Genomic DNA, 20,102 nt, shown 5'->3' with positions numbered 1-20,102 from the left:
GGAGCACTGTGGCAGCTGGAGGCGAGAGGCTCGTTTGTCTCGGTCTGCGGCTCCCTCCTTCCTTCCCTCCCTCTTTCATTCATCCAGATCCCTTCCCTGCCTGTCCCTGAGTGGGTCCTGGAGGTGAGTGATGACTGAGAGATTCCACCATCTGCTCGCAGAGGCTGGAGGTGGACCATCTCCGGCAGGACTTCGGTCGTTCCTGGAGCCGGGCGGGTCCTTAGGCGTCTCTCAGAGACAAGAACCAAGTTCCTTCTGGGCTTTCCTGAGGTGGTCTTGGGCTTGCCTTTCTGGGGGAAGTTGGGGGGCTCTGGGGCTGCTGGCCTCTAGAAAGTCTGGTTTCTCCAGAGCGTTGACCCGACACAATAGCTTGATTGTGAGAGGCCTGGCTCCCCCCACCCAGCACGTTAACACATCTGTGATCAGAGTGTGTGCTTATGGTTGATGTGTACGTGTAACAGGACATTGTAGCATTTTAGCGTGCCCCCCACCCCGCAAGGCTGTTATTAAGGCAGTCATATGGCTTGGAGTTGTGTGGGAATGTGGTTTTTGTCACAGAAACTACCCTTAGAACGAGGTTCTGCTGTGACCCTTCTACCACCGCAAACTGCTTGCTGCCAGGATCTGAATGACCCCTCTATTTGGGGTGTTTTATATAAATTCACAAAAAAAGAAATGCTATTCAATGAATTGATTCATTCTTGAGATTGCCGCAGTGTGTTTGTCCAGGCTGGCAGTGGGCTGGGGCGGGATGGGCCCAGATCTGGGTTTGAATCCTCGCTTTTTTGGCTCGCCGGTGGAGAGACCGTGGCAGAAGCGCTGCACCCCCTGGCCCTCAGTTTCCTCTTCTGTAAAATGGGACAGTACCGCTCATCTCACAGGTCTCTCTCAGCACCACACGCCTCCTCCCTACGAGTCTCCCACGGCTATGAATTAGATTCACCTTCTGCCTCTTCCCACTGGGCTGTAGGCTCAGGCAAGTAGAGCCCCTCCTCCCCCGTCTGACTGCTCTCGATCGAGATGGGTTTGGGTGAAGTGGGCTGTGACTCAGAGAGAGGCTAGAAGCTGAATGTGCTTGCCTTGGGCGGGGCTGCTGCCTGCTCTGTTTGTTCTGCTGGAGCTGCCAGTTGCAGCTCCTGGGTCTTTTCTCGGGAATTGCTCAAGTGTGGCCAGTGCAGGCCCTGAAGACCCGAGCCCGGGTTCTGCAGCCCTTGGAGTCTCTAAGCAGGGACTCGGGGAACGGTCCCTGGATGACTGGGGGCCCAAGGCTCTGCCCTGAGCTGGTGCAGTTCCATGGTGCTGCCATGAAAGGTGGTGGGGGGGTGAGGGGCAGCCACAGAGATCACCAGGTGTGCAGGGTTCAGAGCTAAGACAGCCTGGCTTGGAATCTGGTCCCACCTCTCGTTAACTGTACCACCACAAGCACGCTATGTAGCCATGATGAGGCTCAGTTGCAAGAGGGGTGGTGATGAGGCCTGTACTGTCTCAGAGGTAGACTTCTAGGACAGATGGCGCACCCGAATCGGGTGAGCACATGGCTTTCAGATGTAGTGGTACAGCGTCTCTAGGACACCAGCCAAACCAAAAGCCGTGAGACGCTTTGAACAAGCCAGTGAAGTGAAGCGGGGAAAGGCATGGCCTGCGGAGCCGCACCAACCAGTTCAAGTCCCACAGAATCATCAACTGTATGCCCTTGGTGCTCAGGTTGCTCACCGTCTCTGAGCCTTTGTTTTGTCCTCTGTCAAATGGGACGCTAAAACTGAAACCTACCTCCTGAGGTTGTAGCAAGGATGAAATGAGATATGTGTGTGCCTTACTTAGCCCAATGGTACTTAGTAAATCACTGTGGGATGAGGAGTGGAGGAAGAGATGGCTTAGTTGCTCTTCCCAGTAGGTTGTAGCGAAAACCCCTCCTGGACCATGTGCTTCACACACCTTTGCCTGCCTTTACTGAGTAATGAATAGCTCACTCATGTTAGGCTTGTGAGGTCAATCAGAGCCTCTGCTTGGCCCAAGCTGTCCAGGTGGCGCTAGTGATAAAGAACCTGCCTGCCAATGCAGGAGACATAAGGGACTCGGGTTCAGTCCGTGGGTTGGGAAGATCCCCTGGAGGAGGGCATAGCAACCCACGCCGGTATTCTTGCCTGGAGAATTCCGTCGACAGAGGAGCCTGGCCGGCCATAGTCCAAAGGGTCACAAAGAGTCAGACATGACAGAAGTGACTTGGCACACACGCACGCCCAGAGAGCAGAGTGAGCCGCTATGGATCCAGGCTTAAGCCAGGAAACCTGCAGCTTCCACAGCCCCAGAGGCCGTGTGCTGGAGAAGTGTCTGTTCAATGCCAGCTTTTCCAAATGCTTCCAACAGTTCAGGGACCACTGAGAGCTCTGGGGCCACAGGAGCGAACCCACTGTCCTGGGCTAAGATGCACCATTGTTGGCCGGTATGAAGTCCACCGGACTTGGCCATCTTGTGGACAGATTTGGTGATTGGGGTGGAGACTGGGGGAGGGGTCGCTGCCTCTCCTTTGCAACCCCAGGACAGGCCTGGCATTGGTCCTCCTGCTGTGGACCCTGGAGCAATGCGGTGGTAGCTCACTTGCTTCGCCAGCTGGTTCAGGCGAGAGGACCAGCGGGCAGGGGAACAGTGCCCTGCGAGGGGTAGGATGCTCTTCCTGTAGGGGTGGGATCAGAAGCACCCGTGGTCCTTTTGTTGGTACATCTGCACTCTTCCTCCCTATGAACTTCCAGGACTTGGACATGTGGCCCCAACATGAAGCCCCCCTCCACAGGCTCCTGGGTGGCCCCCCAGTGTGGTTGGAGGTAGTGGTCATAGCCTTGGCTGGGCCTTTCGGAACTTCCTGACAACCCCAGCAGGACATGTCCAGAGTCCGGCTCTCTGCTCTCCCCTGTGTGATTCTAATATTTATGGCTCGTAATACTCAGAGGTTTTCTGAGGCTTTGCCACACACCAGGCACTGTGCTAAGGCATTCCGGGTCATGCTCCTGTGCTCCTCCTGGAGAGTAATGGTGTGTGGCTCAGAGTGCTGGCTCAGACACTGGTGCTGACACGAAGCGTGTGGCTTTGGACACAACACTTAACCTCTGTGCCTTAGTCTCCTCACCTGTGAAATGGTGATGACTAACAAGTACCTGCGTTACAGGGTAGTTGTGGAGGACTCTACCAGTTGGTGAGCGCCATGTAAGTGCCCTGAGAGAAGGGCACTACTGTTATCCCATTTTACAGATAAGGAAACTGAGGCTTAGAGAGGCTAAATGATCAGCAAGCGCCACTTGGCTCTAGGTAGAAGAGCTAGGGTCTCAGCCTAGCTTGTGAGCCCTACCTCCCTCTGTCTCAATTTAGAAAAATACATGTGGGGAGCATTTGGCCAGCTTCGGAAGTGGCATTCTCAACTTTCCGCAGAGCCCTGGTGAAAGGAGATCCTTCTCTAAGTAACCGAACTGGCCTCTGGGAGCTCTCCTAATCCACAGCAGAGGCAATTGCTGACCCGTGACACACATATCACAGAGGAGAAGGAAGGGATCAGCGAAGAATTTCTGTTTGGAAATGTTATCTAACGAGTGCTTTCAAGGGACTCGGAATGCAGAGCCTGCGCTGTCCCGCTGGCTGGTGCCGGGAAAGCCTCATCCTCCCGGGTCCTGGCCAGCCCACGGACAGCCTGCTGGAGACCCGGGGCCCTGCGAGGAGGGTCCAGGTGTCCTGGGACACGCCCGGAGACCGGGGCAGTGTGGAGGCACAGCCAGAGGCTGTGCCTCCGGACTCTGGATCCCTCAGCTCCTCTCCTCCTGGGCAGGGGCGGGAGCGGAGTTTGCTCAGCCCCCGGGGACCTTTCTGAACAAGGGCTCCTGGCACTCGCAGGACAGCTTTTGCTTTTGCTGTTGCCGCGGTAGAGTCGCCAGCCAGGGTGCACGGGAACCCGAAACAGAAAAACAGCTTCGCGAGTCCTCGGGCCAGCCCGGCTGGCCGCGACGCCTGGGCCCGCTGGCCCGTCAAGGGAACCGCTCCACACAAGCTCACAGCCGCGCACACACCCCGCACCCGGCAGGCTGAACCCTGCCGGGAGCCGCCTGCCTTCACCCTAAAGGCTCTTTGTCTGAAGGAGAGTGAGGCTTACTGATGAAGTCCTCACAAGCCCAGCCATGACCTCACGGCCCCTCAGCCCCACCCGCCGAACACCCCGCTCTGCCCAGGTGTCCACAGGTCCTGTGCCGGCAGCTGCCGTGTTGGGCTCCCAAGTGAAAGCAGGAGGGCCCAGCTGCAAACACCCCCCTCCCCAGCTGGAGGGGGTCAGAGTTCTTGAACCTAGAGACCCAGGGCCAGCTGCTGCCTCTCACCCCGTGTCCCTCAGGGTGCCATAGAGCCTACCCCTTACCTCGTCCCTCCTGCCTGGCTCCGGGGCCGCTCCTCACATGCTTCACTCGGCCGTCAGCGGGGCAGCCTGGCCATGGCCTCCAGGAGGGGTCCCCAAGTCACAGACCGGACCCAGTCGGCAGCCGAGTAGTCCTGCCTCACTGGCCTCTGCTTGCTCCAAAGCGGGGCTCCAGCCAGGGAGTGGGGCTGGCTGGGAGTCCTGCTGTGTGGCTCACAACCTGCCTTCTCTCTCGGGGGCAGGCTGCTGCCCCACTGCCATGCTCTGCAGGTCCGGGGCTCAGGCAGCACCGCTCAGGGCTCAGGGTCCATTCTCGGCTGTGGGCAGCAGCCTCACTTGAACTCCCAACTCCTTTGTGGAGCCTTTACATGCTGCCGGAGGAAACTGTGAGCACAGCCTGACCCTGGTTGGCTGCAGGCACTTCTCTCCACCCACCAGTGCAAGAGGATCCCCCAGGCCCCAGAAAGGCTCCGGGCCTCCCCTCAGCCCCAGACAGAGGCGGGCCGCCCGGTGATGTCACACTAGCTCCGGCCCCAGCTGGCCCAGCCCCTCCCGCCCCAGCCTGCTTTGGCGGCTTCTCCGGGCCCTCTCCTTCCTTGGCATGAGCAGCCTGGCCAGCTCTGCTCCCTGGCCCAGCCGCTCCCAAAAGCCTGGGCAGCCCCGGGTGCGCTCTGCCGAGGCAGAGAGCGTCCCCTCTGACTCAGGTAATGGATTTAGGTCCGCCCCAGCTGTGCAGGCAGCCGGGAGCCGGGTCCTCCCCTGGGTCGCTTCCCGTCCCCTACTCTGCCCTGCAAAGCCCCGGGTGTGTGTGGGGGGGGGCTGCGTGTAGGCAGGGCAGTCCAGCACAGACGGCCTCTCCCCATAAGCCTCCCTCCTTGGAGACTTCCCTCACCTCTGAACCCTGGGGGAGGAGCCCCAGGCTGTCTTCACAGAAGTCAGCAGGATCCACGCTGTGAAGTTAGAGAGAAGCAGTGGCTCAGGACAGGCTGGAGGTAGGGAGGCGCCAGAGAGACGTTCCATCTATTCCCACCTGAGTGGCCTTGATTAAGTCACTTCGTCTCTCTGGACATCCCTCTCATGCATCAGTAAGTGAGCCGAGATGAGTAATCTACCTCCAAGGGCAGCGGAGATGAGCTCGTGAATGTTGGTAGAGTCAGAGCAGGAGAGGAGACAGCCCTGGACTCCGCGAAGTGAGCGATGCTACAGATTCGTGGGCGTGGGCAGACCTGCTGGGGGCCACCAAGGCAAGTCCTGCATAGGGGCGTCCAGGGGCTGGTTTGTCCTCTGCCTGGACAACAGCCACGTGCAACGTTGATGGTAACTCTTCTTTCCTTTTTTAAAAAATTGATTGATGGTGGTGGTGGTGGTGGTGATGATATTTGGCTGCCAGTTGGGAGAGAAACTTTAATGGGGTTCTCCACACCCCTAGGCACAGGGTGTCATGTTCCTGGTCCAGGGAAAATGGGTCCTCCGAGGTCCTTGCCTCCATGGGATCGCCACTCCGGTCTTTGCAGGGAACAGACTTTCCTTCTTGCCTCGGTTTCTCCCGTCCTGCTCAGACCTTCTCCCTTTTCCATCTCTCAGTTCCATCCCTTTTTAGAAAATGAGTCTTTGCCAGAAGACCCCAGCATCTTACAGGCTACCTACCGCGTTAGCCAGACAGCTGGGTGGCACAGAGACCCTACGCACAGGGACTATGGGGGTGAAGGTGCCACTGACTCTGTGGGTATTCTGAAGGGCCTGGAGGGTCCTGGTGGAACCATGGCAGTGGGGCCAAGGCAGGCTGGGATGCGCCTGAGTTCTCCTGAGTGGCACCCTTGACAGCCTGTGTGCAGGCATGTTCCCCTCTCTCTCTCCCTCCTCCTCTCTCTCTCTGACTCTCTTCTCCAGAAAGTTTTTTGTTTTTTTTTTTTTTCTTTTCAGAATCTGCTCTGGCTTCTCTGTTGGCTCAGATGGTAAAGAATCTGCCTGCAATGCAGGAGACCCGAGTTCAAGCCCCAGGTCAGGAAGATCCCCTGGAGAAGGGAATGGCTGCCCACTCCAGTATTCTTGCCTGGAGAATTCCATGGACGGAGGAGCCTGGTGGGCTACAGTCCGTGGTGTTGCAAAGAGTCGGACATTACTGAGCGACTAATTCTTTCACTGAGCCAACACCAGAAAGGCAAAATTCCTGTCTTCACAGAGCTCACAGGCAGGAGGGGAGGCAGACAGCAGACTGAGGCACACGAGAAGCACTGGGCACACGGAGTGTCTGAGCAGGAGGCCTGAACAAACAGTCAGGGCACGTGGCACAAAGTGGTGCTGAAACCTGAAGGGTGAGTCAGCAGGTGGTGAGTTTGGAAGGACAACAGCCTGTCAGTCAGAGAGAATACTGCGTCAGGTTCAGAGACGGTCCGGGCAATATCTCCCTTCTGCAGTGAGACCCTGACACTCCTCCCACTGAGAGGCAGGGTCTCTGCTCCTTCCCCTCATATCCAGGTGTCTCTTACTTGCTTGAAGAAGCAGTGGAAGTGGCACCGCCTGACTGCCAAGGCTGGGTGAAAAAAGGCAGCCTGCCTCGTTTGCTGGCACACTCTGTGTTGGAGCCGTGGGCCAAGCTGGACCCAGAGAAGTCCAACTACCCGGAAGCTGCCACGCGAAGACCGCGTGTGTTGTAGGTCCCAGCTGGTAGCCAGCACCAACCCCCAGACATGGGAGGAAGAGTCACCTCGCCATTGAGTCATTCCCCAGCTAGAGAGTCTTCCTGCTGAGACCCCAGGCCACTGGAAGCAGAGAGAAACCATCCTGGTGTCCCGCGTCTGACTTCCTGACACACAGAACCCATGGGGGAAGGAAATGGTTATTTTAGGCCGCAGAATTTTGGTGGTGATTTGTTACACAGTAGCAGCAGGAGCAGAGCCTGAGGCAAGAGCAACTGTGAGGGACTGAGAGGGGTGCGGTTTGGAGGAGAGAAGGGGAACATGGCAGAGGACAAGGCCTTGTCAGAGGGGGACTTCTTCCCAGGGACAGTCAGGAGCTACTGAAAGGTTCTGAGCAGGGCAGAGTTCCGGCCTGCGGTTATTTTTAAGGCCACGCTGGCATTGAGCAGACTGGACTGACAGGCCCTGCAGCCGAGGCCCCAGAGCCGCTGGGCGATGGTGGAGACACTCTGGAGAGAGAGGTGACTGGGAGGCCACGGGACCCCTGCGGCTGCTGCTGTTGCTGCTGCTAAGTCGCTTCAGTCATGTCCGACTCTGTGCGACCCCATAGACGGCAGCCCACCAGGCTCCCCTGTCCCTGGGATTCTCCAGGCAAGAACACTGGAGTGGGTTGCCATTTCCTTCTCCAATGTATGAAAGTGAAAAGTGAAAGTGAAGTCGCTCAGTCGTGTCCGACTCTTCATGATCCCATGGACTGCAGCCTACCAGGCTCCTCCATCCATGGGATTTTCCAGGCAAGAGTACTGGAGTGGGGTGCCATTGCCTTCTCCACCACGGGACCCCCTGGGACAGGGGGATTCCTAGGTTTTCCCGCCCCTGGGAATAGGTGTAGCTTAAGTCCCTTGGTTGCTAAACACATTTGCTTTCCCAGTTCCAAGTTGCTAGGGTCCCATGCAGTGGGGGAGGAGCACCAGGGTGGCCGTGCCCTGTCTTTCTTTGCTCAACTCCTGGCCTGTTGGTGGCAAACACCCCGGTAGTCAGGCATGGTGCTGGGGAGCATGAGCTGGGGAGTCAGATCCTGGTTCCCCCACCAGTAGCTCTGAGCCTCACTTACCTCAAGTGGAAAATGAAGGTGGTGTAAGAATTGACCTCAAAGGGCTGTTGCAAAAATGAGCTACGATGTGACATGTTAATTGTAAGTCACAATAGCTAGGACTCTGCTGCAAATGTTGGCTCTGCTCATTTTAGCTGTCTGGGAGCCCCCTGAGCACTGGGGTGTGGGTGGCGTGGGCCGTGTGGCGCTCTCCTCTCATCCAGCCCAGCACAGAGGTGTGAATAGCGAATGGCTGATGGGGGAGGGTGAACTGTGCTCAAATCCCAGCTCTGTCACTAACCTGGGCAACCTGATTCTCTCTCAGACTTTGTTTCCTCACATTCAAAATGGCAGCGATGATACTGACTCCTAGGGCTTCAGTGTGAGGATTAAGATAACATGTCTGAAGCACTTAGCACGATGCCCGGCCCTCAGCCTCCAGCATCGCTCAGGGAATTGTGCGGCTTCTCCCTCCCTTCTCTTACCCAGAACATCCTCACCGAGCTGCTACCTTGATGGCTCCCCCATCTCAGAATCCTCCTGACCCCTCAGTGAGCGCCATCCCTGCATTTCCACCTGTGTGCTGGACCAGTGACTGACGCGTTTAAGGAGCAGGGAATCTTTCTTTTCCTTTTTTATAGTTTTTATCAGAATGAAAGAAAAGTGTGACATTTACATGGTGGCAGAACACCAGCTATCTTAATTGTGTCCCGCAACTTGTATAAATGATTTCATGTTTTTTCTATCTTGTCACATTCCTGACAGTTTTGTTTTGTTTTGTTTTGTTTTTTCCTGTTGGGAATGTTGGGATGGTCTACTGAGATAACCATGTGTTGGGGGTGGGAGGGGGGTGGGAGTGCATGAATGATGTGGGTGCTTATATAAACAGGGGTGCTTGGGAGGGGGCTATGCTGTATCTTGCAGCCCCAGAGTCTTAACCTTTCAGCAGGATTTCAGGCTTCATGTATCCCAAATTGATTTTATCCTTTCAGCAAGCACTTTTGAAATCCCTTTCCATTGTCTCCTGGCTTACATTGTTTCTAAGGAGCAGTCAGCTGTCTTCCTGTGTACATGGAAAGCGAAGTCGCTCAGTCGTGTCCAACTCTTTGCAACCCCATGGACTGTAGCCTATCAGGCTCCTCCCTCCATGGGATTTTCCAGGCAAGAGTTCTGGAGTGGAATGCCATTTTCACTATGCATGGAAAGGGGGGTCTTTTCTCCTCTAACTTCTTGTAAGATTTCTCTTTATCTTTGATTTTCAGCAATATGATGATGATGTGATTTTTTTTTTTTTTTGTATTTTTTCTGCATGGGATTCACTGAGCTTTTTAGATCTGTGGGTTGGTATTTTTCACTGAATTTGGGAATGTGTTATGGGGGTGGGGAGGTTGGGGGCCATTATTCTTTCAAATATTTCTTCTATACAATTCTCTCTCCCTTCTCCTTCTGGAACTCCGCTTACACACCTGAGTTGTTCCACAGGTCACTGAAGCTCCATTTATTTATCTTTTCCCAAAAAATCTCTGTGCTTCAGTTTTGGATCATTTCTATTACCTGGCTTCAAGTTTGCTGATCCATTATTCTACAGTGTTTAATCTGCTGTTAATGTTGTCCAAATTATGTTTTCCATCAGGTGCTGTATTCTTTTGGTTTTAGAATTGCCACTTGGTTTATCTTTATGGGTCCCATTTCTCTTGTGAGATTTTCTATCCACTGGTTCATTCTGTCCTCCATTTCCTGAAAATCCTATACATATTCATGATATGTACACATTTTAAGGGGCTTCCTTCTCAGGTGCTGATAGTGGTAAAGAAGCTGCCTTCCAGGAGATGTAAGAGAGGCAGGAGGCCTAAGAGACGCGAGTTCGATCCCTGGGTTGGGAAGATCCCCTGGAGGAGGGCATGGCAACCCATTGCAGTATCCTTGCCTGGAGAATCCTATGGACAGGGGAGCCTGGTGGGCTACAGGCCGTAGGGCTGCAAACAGTCAGACATGTCTGAAGCAACTTAGCATGCATGTGTGTCTATGGGCTTATCCAGGCAGGAATACTGGAATGAGTTGCTGTGCCCTCCTCCAGGGGATCTTCCCAACTCGGGGACTGAACCTGCATCTCTTAGGTCTCCTGCATTGGCAGGTGAGTTTTGTTACTACTAGCACCACCTGGGAATCCCAGCATACACACACTCATGCGTGCACGCACACACACGCACATACAGACATGCACACAGACACATTTTAAAATCCCAGTACACTAATTCCAACATCTGGGTCATCAGTGGGTCTAATTTTATTATTTCTTTTGATCATGGATCATATTTTCTTGCTTCTTCACATGGCTGTAATTTTAAAATCATATGCTGGACATTTTGGATCCTATGTTGAAAAGACTCAGCGTCTTACTGTCTTTCTCTCCAGAATGGTGTGTTTTGTTCTGACAGGCAGTTAAATTACTGGCGTATTACCTTGCTTTTGGGCAGGCTAAGTTTTTAGGTTTTGTTCAGGTAGGTTTATTTTGATTTTGCCCGTGATCCTAGAGTATAACCCTTAATCCTGGTTTTAATAATAAGGCATGGCCTTTCTAGGATTAAATTGTGAGCCGTAACTGTTGGCTAAGCCCTTTTAACTTGGCAGTGCTTGAACTCCAGACTCCATCTTTCAGGCAGCTGCTGAACTTTCTGCCTCTCAGTCACTGCTTTGTTTTAGGCTCTATGAACTCTCTCTCTGTCCATGTGTACAATTTAGGAGTCAAATAAGGATTCAAGGGAACCTGTATGGTAATTTTGGAGCTCCTCATTCTGTGGCTATCTCCTTTCTAGCATTTTCCCCTTCAGTTTCCATCCTCAGGGCCCAATGTCTTCCTCTTCTTCCCAGCTGGTAACACTGCTGCATTCTGTGTCATCATTCAGTGTATCACCATGAACAGGGAAATACCCTAGTGTGCTTCATGTCTTTCAAGGACCGTATCCCCTCCAGCTTCTATTGGTTGCTTCTTTGGATTGCTGTCAAGTGCTTTCAAGAGCAGTTGTCTTTTGTATATTGTCCAGCTTTCATCATTGTTACCGACAAGAGGGTTAATTCAATACAATCTACTCCTGCTTTTCAGGAACTGGACCTCTCCATATCCCGGTGGAATTTGCCTTCTCACCCAAACCTTCTGTACGCCTGCTTTTGTTGGCATCCTACCATACACTAACCAGCTGGTGGGTGTCCTTAATTCAGTTGTCTGCCCTCCCTGTTCTTGGTCAGAGTCTTTTGGGAAATATCAGCCCCAGTAATTTGCAGGTTGGTTCAACACAGTGTACCCACCAGGACACTAGAGAATAAAAGAACTGTGTGTCCTCGAACGCCTTGTTAGAGCACCTGTGAACACCAAAGATGATGTTCGTTTCATCGTAGGGGACTGGAAAGCAAAAGTAGGAAGCCAAGAGATACCTGGAGTAACAGGCAAATTGGGCCTTGGAGTACAAAATGAAGCAGGGCAAAGGCTAACAGAGTTTTACCAAGAGAACACACTGGTCACAGCAAACACCCAATTCCAACAGCACAAGAGACAGCTCTGTACATGGACATCACCAGATGGCCAACACTGAAATCAGATTGCTTATATCCTTTGCAGCCAAAGATGGAGAAAGCCTATGCTGTCAGCAAAAACAAGACTGGGAACTGACTGTGGCTCAGATCAGGAACTGCTTATTGCAAAATTCAGACTTAAATTGAAGAAAGGGTGGAAAACCACTAGACTGCTCAGTTCAGTTTAGTTCAATCTCTCAGTCCTGTCTGACTCTTTGCTACCCCATGGACTGCAGCACACCAGGCTTCCCTGTCCATCACCAAATCCTGGAGCTTGTTCAAACCCATGTCCATTGAGTTGGTGATGCCATCCAACCATCTCATCCTTTGTCATCCCCTTTTCCTCCCGCCTTCAATCATTCCCAGCATCAGGATATTTTCAAATGAGTCAGTTCTTTGCATCAGGTGGCCACAGTATTGGAAGTTTCAGCTTCAGCATCAGTCCTTCCAATGAATATTCAGGACTGATTTCCCTTAGGATTGACTGGTTGGATCTCCTTACAGTCTGAGATGAGAGGATTAATTCAATACAATCTACTCCTGCTTTTCAGGAACTGGACCTCTCCACATCCCGGTGGAATTTGCCTTCTCACCCAAACCTTCTGTATGCCTGCTTTTGTTGGCAACCTACCATACACTAACCAGCTGGTGGGTGTCCTTAATTCAGTTAACTCTCAAGGGTCTTAACTCTTAACTCTCAAGAGTCGTCTCCAACACCACAGTTCAAAAGTATCAATTCTTCGGTGCTCAGCTTTCTTTATAGTCCAACTCTCACATTCATACATGACTACTGGAAAAACCATAGCTTTGACTAGATGGAACTTTATCGGTACCTTTACCAATAAAGACCATTCAGGTATGACCTAAATCAAATCTCTTATGATTTTATACAGTGGAAGTGACAAATAGATTCAAGAGATTAGATCTGATAGACAGAGTGCCTGAAGAACTATGGATGGAGGTTGGTAACATTGAACAGGAGGCTGTGGTCAAGACCGTCCCCAAGAAAAAGAAATGCAAAAAGTTTGTCTGAGGAGGCCTTACAAATAGCTGAGAAAAGAAGGGAAGCTAAAAGCAAAGGAGAAAAGGAAAGATACATCCATCTGAATGCAGAGTTCCAAAGAGTAACAAGGAGAGATAAGAAAGCCTTCATAAGTGACCAATGCAAAGAAACAGATGAAGACAATAGAATGAGAAAGACTAGAGAGCTCTTCAAGAAAATTAGAGATACCAAGGGAACATTTCATGCAAAGACGTGCTCAATAAAGGACAGAAATGGTAGGGACCTAACAGAAGCAGAAGATATTAAAAAGAGGTGGCAAGAATACACAAAAGAACTATACAAAAAAGATCTGCATGACCCAGATAACCACAATAGTGTGATCACTCACCTAGAGCTGGACGGACATCCTGGAATGCGAAGTCAAGTGGGTCTTAGGAAGCATCACTGCAAACAAAGCTAGTGGAGGTGATGGAATTCCAGTTGAGCTGTTTCAAGTCCTAAAAGAAGATGCTGTGAAAGTGCTGCACTCAATATGCCAGCAAATTTGGAAAGCTCAGCAGCGGCTATAGGACCAGAAAAGGTCAGTTCTCATTCCAATCCCAAAGAAAGGCAATGCCAAAGAATGTTCAAACCATTGCGCAGTTGCTCTCATCTCACACACTAGCAAAGTAATGCTCAAAATTCTCCAAGTGAGACTTAAACAGTACATGAACCGAGTAATTCCAGATGTTCAAGCTGGATTTAGAAAAGGCAGAAGGCACCAGAGATCAAATTGCCAACATCCATTGGATCATAGAAAAAGCAAGACAGTTCCAGAAAAACATCTACTTCTGCTTCACTGACTATGCCAAAGCCTTTGACTGTGTGGATCACAACAAACTGTGGAAGATTCTTAAAGAGATGAGGATACCAGACCACATTACCAGCCTCCTATAAAACCTGTATGCAGGTCAAGAAGCAACAGTTTGAACTGGACATGGAAAAACAGACTGGTTCCAAATTGGGAAAGGAGTATGTCAAGGCTGAGTATTGTCACCCTGCTTATTTATCTTATATGCAGAGTACATCATGTGAACGGTCAGGCTGGATGAAGCACAAGTTGGAATCAAGATTTCCAGGAGAAATATAAATAATCTCAGGTATGCTAATGATACCACCCTTATGGCAGAAAGTGAAGAGGAGCTAAATAGCCTCTTGATGAAAGTGAAAGAGGAGAGTGAAAAAGCTGGCTTAAAACTCAACTTTCCTGGTCCCATCACAAATAGATGGGGAGACAATGGAAACAGTGACAGACTTTATTTTCTTGGGCTCCAAAATCACTGCAGATGGTGATTGCAGCCATGAAATTAAAAGACGTTTGCTCCTTGGAAGAAAAGCTGTGACCAACCTAGACAGCATATTAAAAAGCAGAGACATTACTTTGCCAACAAAGGTCTGTCTAGTCAAAGCTATGGTTTTTCCAGTGGTCATGTATGGATGTGAGAGTTGGACTATAAAGAAAGCTGAGTGCAGAAGAATTGATGCTTTTAAACTGTGGTGTTGGAGAAGACTCTTAAGAGTCCCTTGGACTGCAAGGAGATCCAACGAGTCCATCCTAAAGGAAATCAGTCCCGAATATTCATTGGAAGGACTGATGCTGAAGCTGAAGCTCCAATACTTTGGCCACCTGATGTGAAGAACTGACTCACTGTAAAAGGCCCTGATGCCGGGAAGGCTTTGAAGTCAGGAGGAGAAGGGGATGACAGAGGATGAGATGGTTGGATGGCATCACCGACACGATGGACATGAGTTTGAGCAAGCTCTGGGAGATGGTGAAGGACAGGGAAGCCTGGCGTGCTGCAGTCCATGGGGTCGCAAAGAGTCAGACATGACAGAGCAACTGAACTGAACTGACTGTAGGTACCTGTGATGTGCTGGGTATCAAGCTTAGTATTTTACAGGTATCTTTTTTTCTTCTCCTGAAACCCTATGAGGGAAGTATTACTGTTTTGTTGTACTAACAAGAAGAGTGAGGCTTGGCAAAGTGAGGTTCCTCACAGCAGACCACGCTGCTAGGCAGAAATGGGACCAAGATGAAGACTTACGTCAGGAGCACTACAGCAGCAGGCACGCTATGGTGTTGTCCTGGAAACAAATTGCGTTTCTTTGATTCTAGCCTTTTAATGCTTTTTTCTTGTTTTTGAGATCTCTGAAATCAGGGGGCATCTTAAAGTTAATAGCATGTCAGGGTTTAATTGGCAGCACTGTTTCTTTTTTGTTAGAACACGACCCATTTAATGGTTGACGACTTCTCAGATTCGAGGAAAGGTGGCAGTTTTTAGTGATCATGGCTGCAGTGAGGTTGACCCATAGATGAGGGATTGAAAGGCAGGGCCCCTCGTCTCCCGGTCAGCTGGTCTTCAGAAGGCCTAGGGGAGTGTCTGAGCATCGGCAAGGCTGTGAAATTGCCAGAAGCCTCCATCCATCTGATTTAATGGAACAGCTGCCTCTGAGCTGAGAGTGAGCCATCTGGTCCCCTCCTCTCCTGGTGGTGTTGGGGTCGGGTCCTATGACTTGCTGCCTCGTGCTTGGCAGGGTAGCTATGTGTTTCCTGCTGAGAAGTTAGGGGGCTTCATTTACGGGAAGATTCTAAGGCAGTGTTCCTGTACTGCCCAGTGTCACAGAGGCTGTCCTGGCACACCGAAAGCCCTTTGAGGTCACTGTTTCTGTTAAGTGCTTGCCAGGCCAGTGTATCCAAATGTCAGCACAGGGCACATGCTCAGTTACAAAAGCAGTTTGAAGAGCCTGTTTTCAGCTTGCGTAAGTCCCATCTCATTCCCCACTTGTCAGCCCGCCTGCCTGAGGACAAAGTCAGGGCAGCACCTCTCCTCAGGCCTGGACGTCACCTGCCACATCCGCTACCTTGGCAACAAATACTTATTAAGCCCCATCTGAGCACCAACTGTGGGCTCCAGCTCAGTTTGCCCAGAGAAAATTTGCTGAGACTTTAGTTGACGAGTTTTCATTTTGTCTTTATAACGATATTTTAGGGAATGTTCGTTCGTTTGGTTCATCGCTGCCCTCTCACCCTGTTGCTTGACATGGGGGCTCATCCCCAGGAGGGGAGACCGAGGAGCAGAGAGAGTAGAGATTTAATTTTAGCATTCATTGATTTTCTTTTGTAGCTTCATAACAGAACCTTCACAGAAAATTTCCAAAGCTGTTTAAAATCATCCCCATCTTACATAAAAAATTTAAAAACAGTTGCCTCTGGAGCATCGTGGTCTGTGTCAGTAGGACCTTTGTGCTCTCAGGAAATGAGGGGCTGGAGGCAGCCTTCCAGTCTGTGGGGGAGGACCCCAACCCCCTTACGGACAGACACCTGCTGAAATTCTCGTCCCCAGGAGCCGCTGAGCTGATGCTGACCTGGCTGATTGGTCCTGGGACCCAACAGGGCAGCAGAGCAGATAAATGAGGGCTTCTGGCCAGAGACAGATGGAGTGAGCTTTCCCAGGCATGAAGTCAGGTGGGGCCACTAAACAGAGATGCTGGTGCTGGCAGGGAGATGGGCTGGTGTCGTCAGAGAGATCCAGGGGCCGGGCCTAGGGCTGCCTCGGTCTGGGCTCTGGCCTGAGCATCTCACTCAAGGCCTGGTGCGTGGAAGCACGTGACTGATGTCCGTTGAATGACTGCAGGGGAACACTAGCCTTTTAAAGCTCATCCCGGGTTCCTGACTCTTAGGGGTGGGGGCAGCATGGACCCCCTCATGGGAGTCTGTCTAGGAGGAAGGGGGTGGGCTTCCCAGATGGCTCAGTGGTAAAGAATCCTGCTGATATAGAAGCCTCAGGAGACAGGAGTTCGGTCCCGGGGTCAGGAAGAGGTCCTGGAAGAGGAAGTGGCAAGCCACCGCAGTATTCGTGCCAGGTTAATCCCATGGACAGAGAAGCCTGGCAGGCTACCGTTCACGGGGTTGCCAAGAATGGGATACAACTAAGAGACTGCGCACGCTAGGAGGAGAGTGGGGAGGAGACGAAGGAGAGAAAGACAGCTGCCCTGACATGGCAAGGCTGTGTCTAAACCATTGATGGGCTGCCCCGGGTCTGCCCCAAGCTGGCTCTGGGGGTCCTGAGTAACTCCCGCCTCCACTGATGTGGCTCCTGGGTGCCCCCCCAGCCACGCCCTCCCCACGTCACTGCTCTGTCTGCCAGGCAGGTACAGGAAGGAAGGCAGGGCCTGCAATGGGCCTTTCGGGGCTGTCCTGCCAGGTGCAGGTGGGCAGCAGAGGGACATCCCCTCGCTCGAGTTCCTGGTGCAAGTGGGTGATGGTGGTGTCCCCAGTCCTGGCTCCTCTCCTCTGCATGGCACGGCCTGTCCCCAAGCACTTTGGCGTTTTTTATCACCCTTGAGACTCACGGCAGGCCTGGGGCTGGAGAGGGCAGCAGATACTCCATTTGATAGATGAAGGAGCAGAGACTGGGAAAACATGATCGCTATTACCGTCATCATTTATTGTTCACTATGTATTGGGCATGGTGCCGGTCTGTTCACTGGCCTCGTCTCACTCAGTCCTCCCGGGGTCTGTGTGGGTGTTGCTGTAGGTGGGACCCAACTCCCCTGACCCCCGGCCCTGGGCACTCTGTGAGCGCCTCCCCCACTAGAAATACTAAAAACCATCTTCTGTGACTGTGCTGGTGTAAGGAGAAATACATTACCATTATATATTGAAGCATTTTCTGACCTAAAACTTCACTGTTTAATTCTCATTTTGAAAGAAGCTAGAACATTTTAGGGGGCCCCTGATAGTGTCATGAACCCCCAGCCCTGTGCCTGGTGCACCCGATGGATAACTCAGCCCCGACTGAGGGGCCACACTCCCTGCTCCGCAAATTCAGAATCCCAAATCACTAAAACAAACAAACAAACAAACAAAACACCCAGCAAGCCTTTTATTTATTTTTTTTAAAGAAGTTTGGCAGACGTTCATTTGGCAGTAAAAATCCGTCTTGACTCGACATGAGGTTCTGTGTAGTATTTGGGCAGCGTGTTTACAGCCCCCAGGCCCACAGCTCAGCGCTGACCACCACCCCCTCCCTCACTCCCCACCCCCCGCCCCCTCTGTGGTCATGTTCACTGTAGATCTGCCCTCCTGAACAGCAAGTTCCTCAGGGATAGGGCATCTCTGTGGATACAGATGTGAACTATTTCTCTGTAGATCCACGATTCCCTCTTTCTCAGTGAACCCTAAGGTTATCAGACTGGAGTCCAAAGCAATGAGCCAGCACTGGTGGTGTAGTGGAGGGGGATGGTGGTATCTCTGAATTATGGGAAAATATAATGTTTTCTCATCTGCTCTAGCAGGTATGAGGACAGTTGCTCTTGGGTCCTGGGAGGAACACGTGGGGGCAACATCGTGGGAACTCGTAATGGAGACGACACACTGACACTGCGTGAGCACTGGCCCAGCGCCAGGCACGGTGCGAAGAGCTGCTGTGAATTACCTCGTTCGTATTCACAGCAGCTCTGGGCCGAGGAGAAAACAAGGTGGAGGCAGGTTCGGTGGCCTGCCTGAGGGCATACCAGGTGAAGTGATGGAGCAGGGATGCAGACCCAGGCACGGGGACTTCTGATGCCGCCAGGAAGGGCTGGAGTCTGGCCTGGACTCCAGAGAGCAGCCTGAGCTCCGGGCAGCGAGGGCTGTCAGCAGAGGCAGGAGGGGCTCTTTTCACTACAGTGGTGGTGAGGCTGGGGCTCAGGCAGTGCTGAACTGTGAGACTCGAGGCCACAGGTCTCAGCACGAGCCACGGAGCAAAGCGAAGGGCCAGGCCGCCACCCTCGTAGGGGACGTCCTCTGTTATTCCACATGGCTCTGCAGTGCCAGGTGCTGGGGACGCAGCGGTGAACAAGACAGACATAGCCCCTGGCCCTTTGGAGCACGCGTCTCTTTGAGGAGGCAGACAATGAAGAGATGAGATAATTTCCAGACTGATAAAACCAGTTACTGGAATAGGAAAGATGGGGTGGGAAGGAGGCTGTTTTAAACAGGGTGCTCAGGGAAGGCTTCCAGGAGGGAGGGTCATGTGAACCAAGGCCCAAAGACCGGAAGAAGGCAGCCGCGCAAAGGAATAGCACATGCAAAAGCAATGGGATGGGAGTGAACTTGGCCTTCTGAGAAATGAAAGATCAGTGTGGCCCAGCAGAGGGGCTGAGTAGGAGAGGGGAGGGAGGCAGGCGGGCAGGTCCTGTGGGCCAGGGGAGGTCTCGGGGTTGGATTCAGGGTGCAGTGGAGGCCTCTGGGGGGTTGCACACAGAAAAATGAGGGGCACTGTTCCGTATTTTCTCATTGTCCCTCCTGGGGCTGGGTGGCGAGTGGTCCAAAGGGAATAAGAATGGAGCTGAGAGCATGGTTGCATTAGGAGACTGAGAAGCAAGGGGCCTGGCACCAGGGCAGAGTCAAGGAGATAGTGACCAGTGGTTGGAGGCTAGGTTGGAGGAAGAGCTGACAGAAACCCGCATGACTCTGATATGGTGAAGATCAAGCTGCACTGTTTAGCACCCAGAGATTTACCACGTAAGAACCATAGAAATAGAGTTCCGGGAATTGAGGTAGTGACCCACACTCATGACCGCCCTATCTAGTTGGGCAGCACACACCCTGTGCAGCTGTCCCTGGCAGCCCTGACCACAGCCAGCTCTGACAGCTGAGTTGTGTTGGGCACCAGCCTCTAGGAGGGTGGAGAAACTGATACCAACAAGGAGCAGGAGTGAAGAGACCCCAACCTAGACACTGCAGAAATAACTGGGGGAACTTGGGAATGAGGGTGAGGTGCTGCGGATATGCTCCTGGGGTCTAGAAAATACGTTTGAATTGCTGTTGATGTGATCCTGTGTCCCTTCAGACTGACGTGGACTGGAAAAGTCCATTTAGTTACCCCACTCCTTGAACTGGTTTGTTTTCATCCTGAGATAGATGCTCACGAGGTTACTGTCTAGAGAGACGTGGGCAGCTCAGGGTCCGCTTGGGCTTCCTGAAAATTGTTTTCAGCAAAGAATCATGGCTCTGCTGCCCCAAAACCGGAAGGGGAGCTTCGTAGCAGGTCCTGTCAGGAAGAGGCAAGAACTTGTGGCTGTGGCCCTTCAAAATCAGGGTGGACTGTTTCTGCCTCTTCCTGGGCTTAAGGCTCCCAGACCTACCCTGATTTCTGTGGCAAATAGGTTTGGGGTGGGTATCCCAGGGGCCCCCATACAGGCCCTGCAAGGAGTAGGGGCAGCTGGCGCAGAAGGCTTGCTTCAGCCCCACTAAGTGTGCAGACCACCTCCCTGCCCTCCCTCCCACCCACCCTGGGCCAGTTCTGAGGCTGAAACCTTGGAAGGCAAGGGGCAGGCTTCACCTGTGCTGGGTATTCTCCAGTTGCTGTCTGGATCTGCCCT

At 52.2% G+C, this 20,102-nt stretch overlaps 2 protein-coding genes across 18 annotated transcripts in view; one reads left to right on the top strand and one right to left on the bottom strand.

Annotated features, from left to right (window-relative positions):
* The window catches only part of ANGPTL2 (angiopoietin like 2), a 36,155-nt gene extending 31,379 nt beyond the window's left edge, over positions 1-4,776 (bottom strand). Inside the window, exon 1 of the mRNA XM_027966435.3 lies at positions 4,394-4,776. The gene's annotated coding sequence lies outside the window, so the exon portion shown is untranslated. The remainder of the gene's footprint in view (positions 1-4,393) is intronic.
* Positions 1-20,102, top strand: part of RALGPS1 (Ral GEF with PH domain and SH3 binding motif 1) — a 302,601-nt gene that overhangs the window by 187,709 nt on the left and 94,790 nt on the right. The window lies entirely within an intron of this gene.

This window comes from Ovis aries, chromosome 3, assembly GCF_016772045.2.
Source record: "Ovis aries strain OAR_USU_Benz2616 breed Rambouillet chromosome 3, ARS-UI_Ramb_v3.0, whole genome shotgun sequence".
Taxonomy (NCBI): Eukaryota; Metazoa; Chordata; class Mammalia; order Artiodactyla; family Bovidae; genus Ovis; species Ovis aries.
This window is presented reverse-complemented; position numbering and strand designations above follow the sequence as displayed.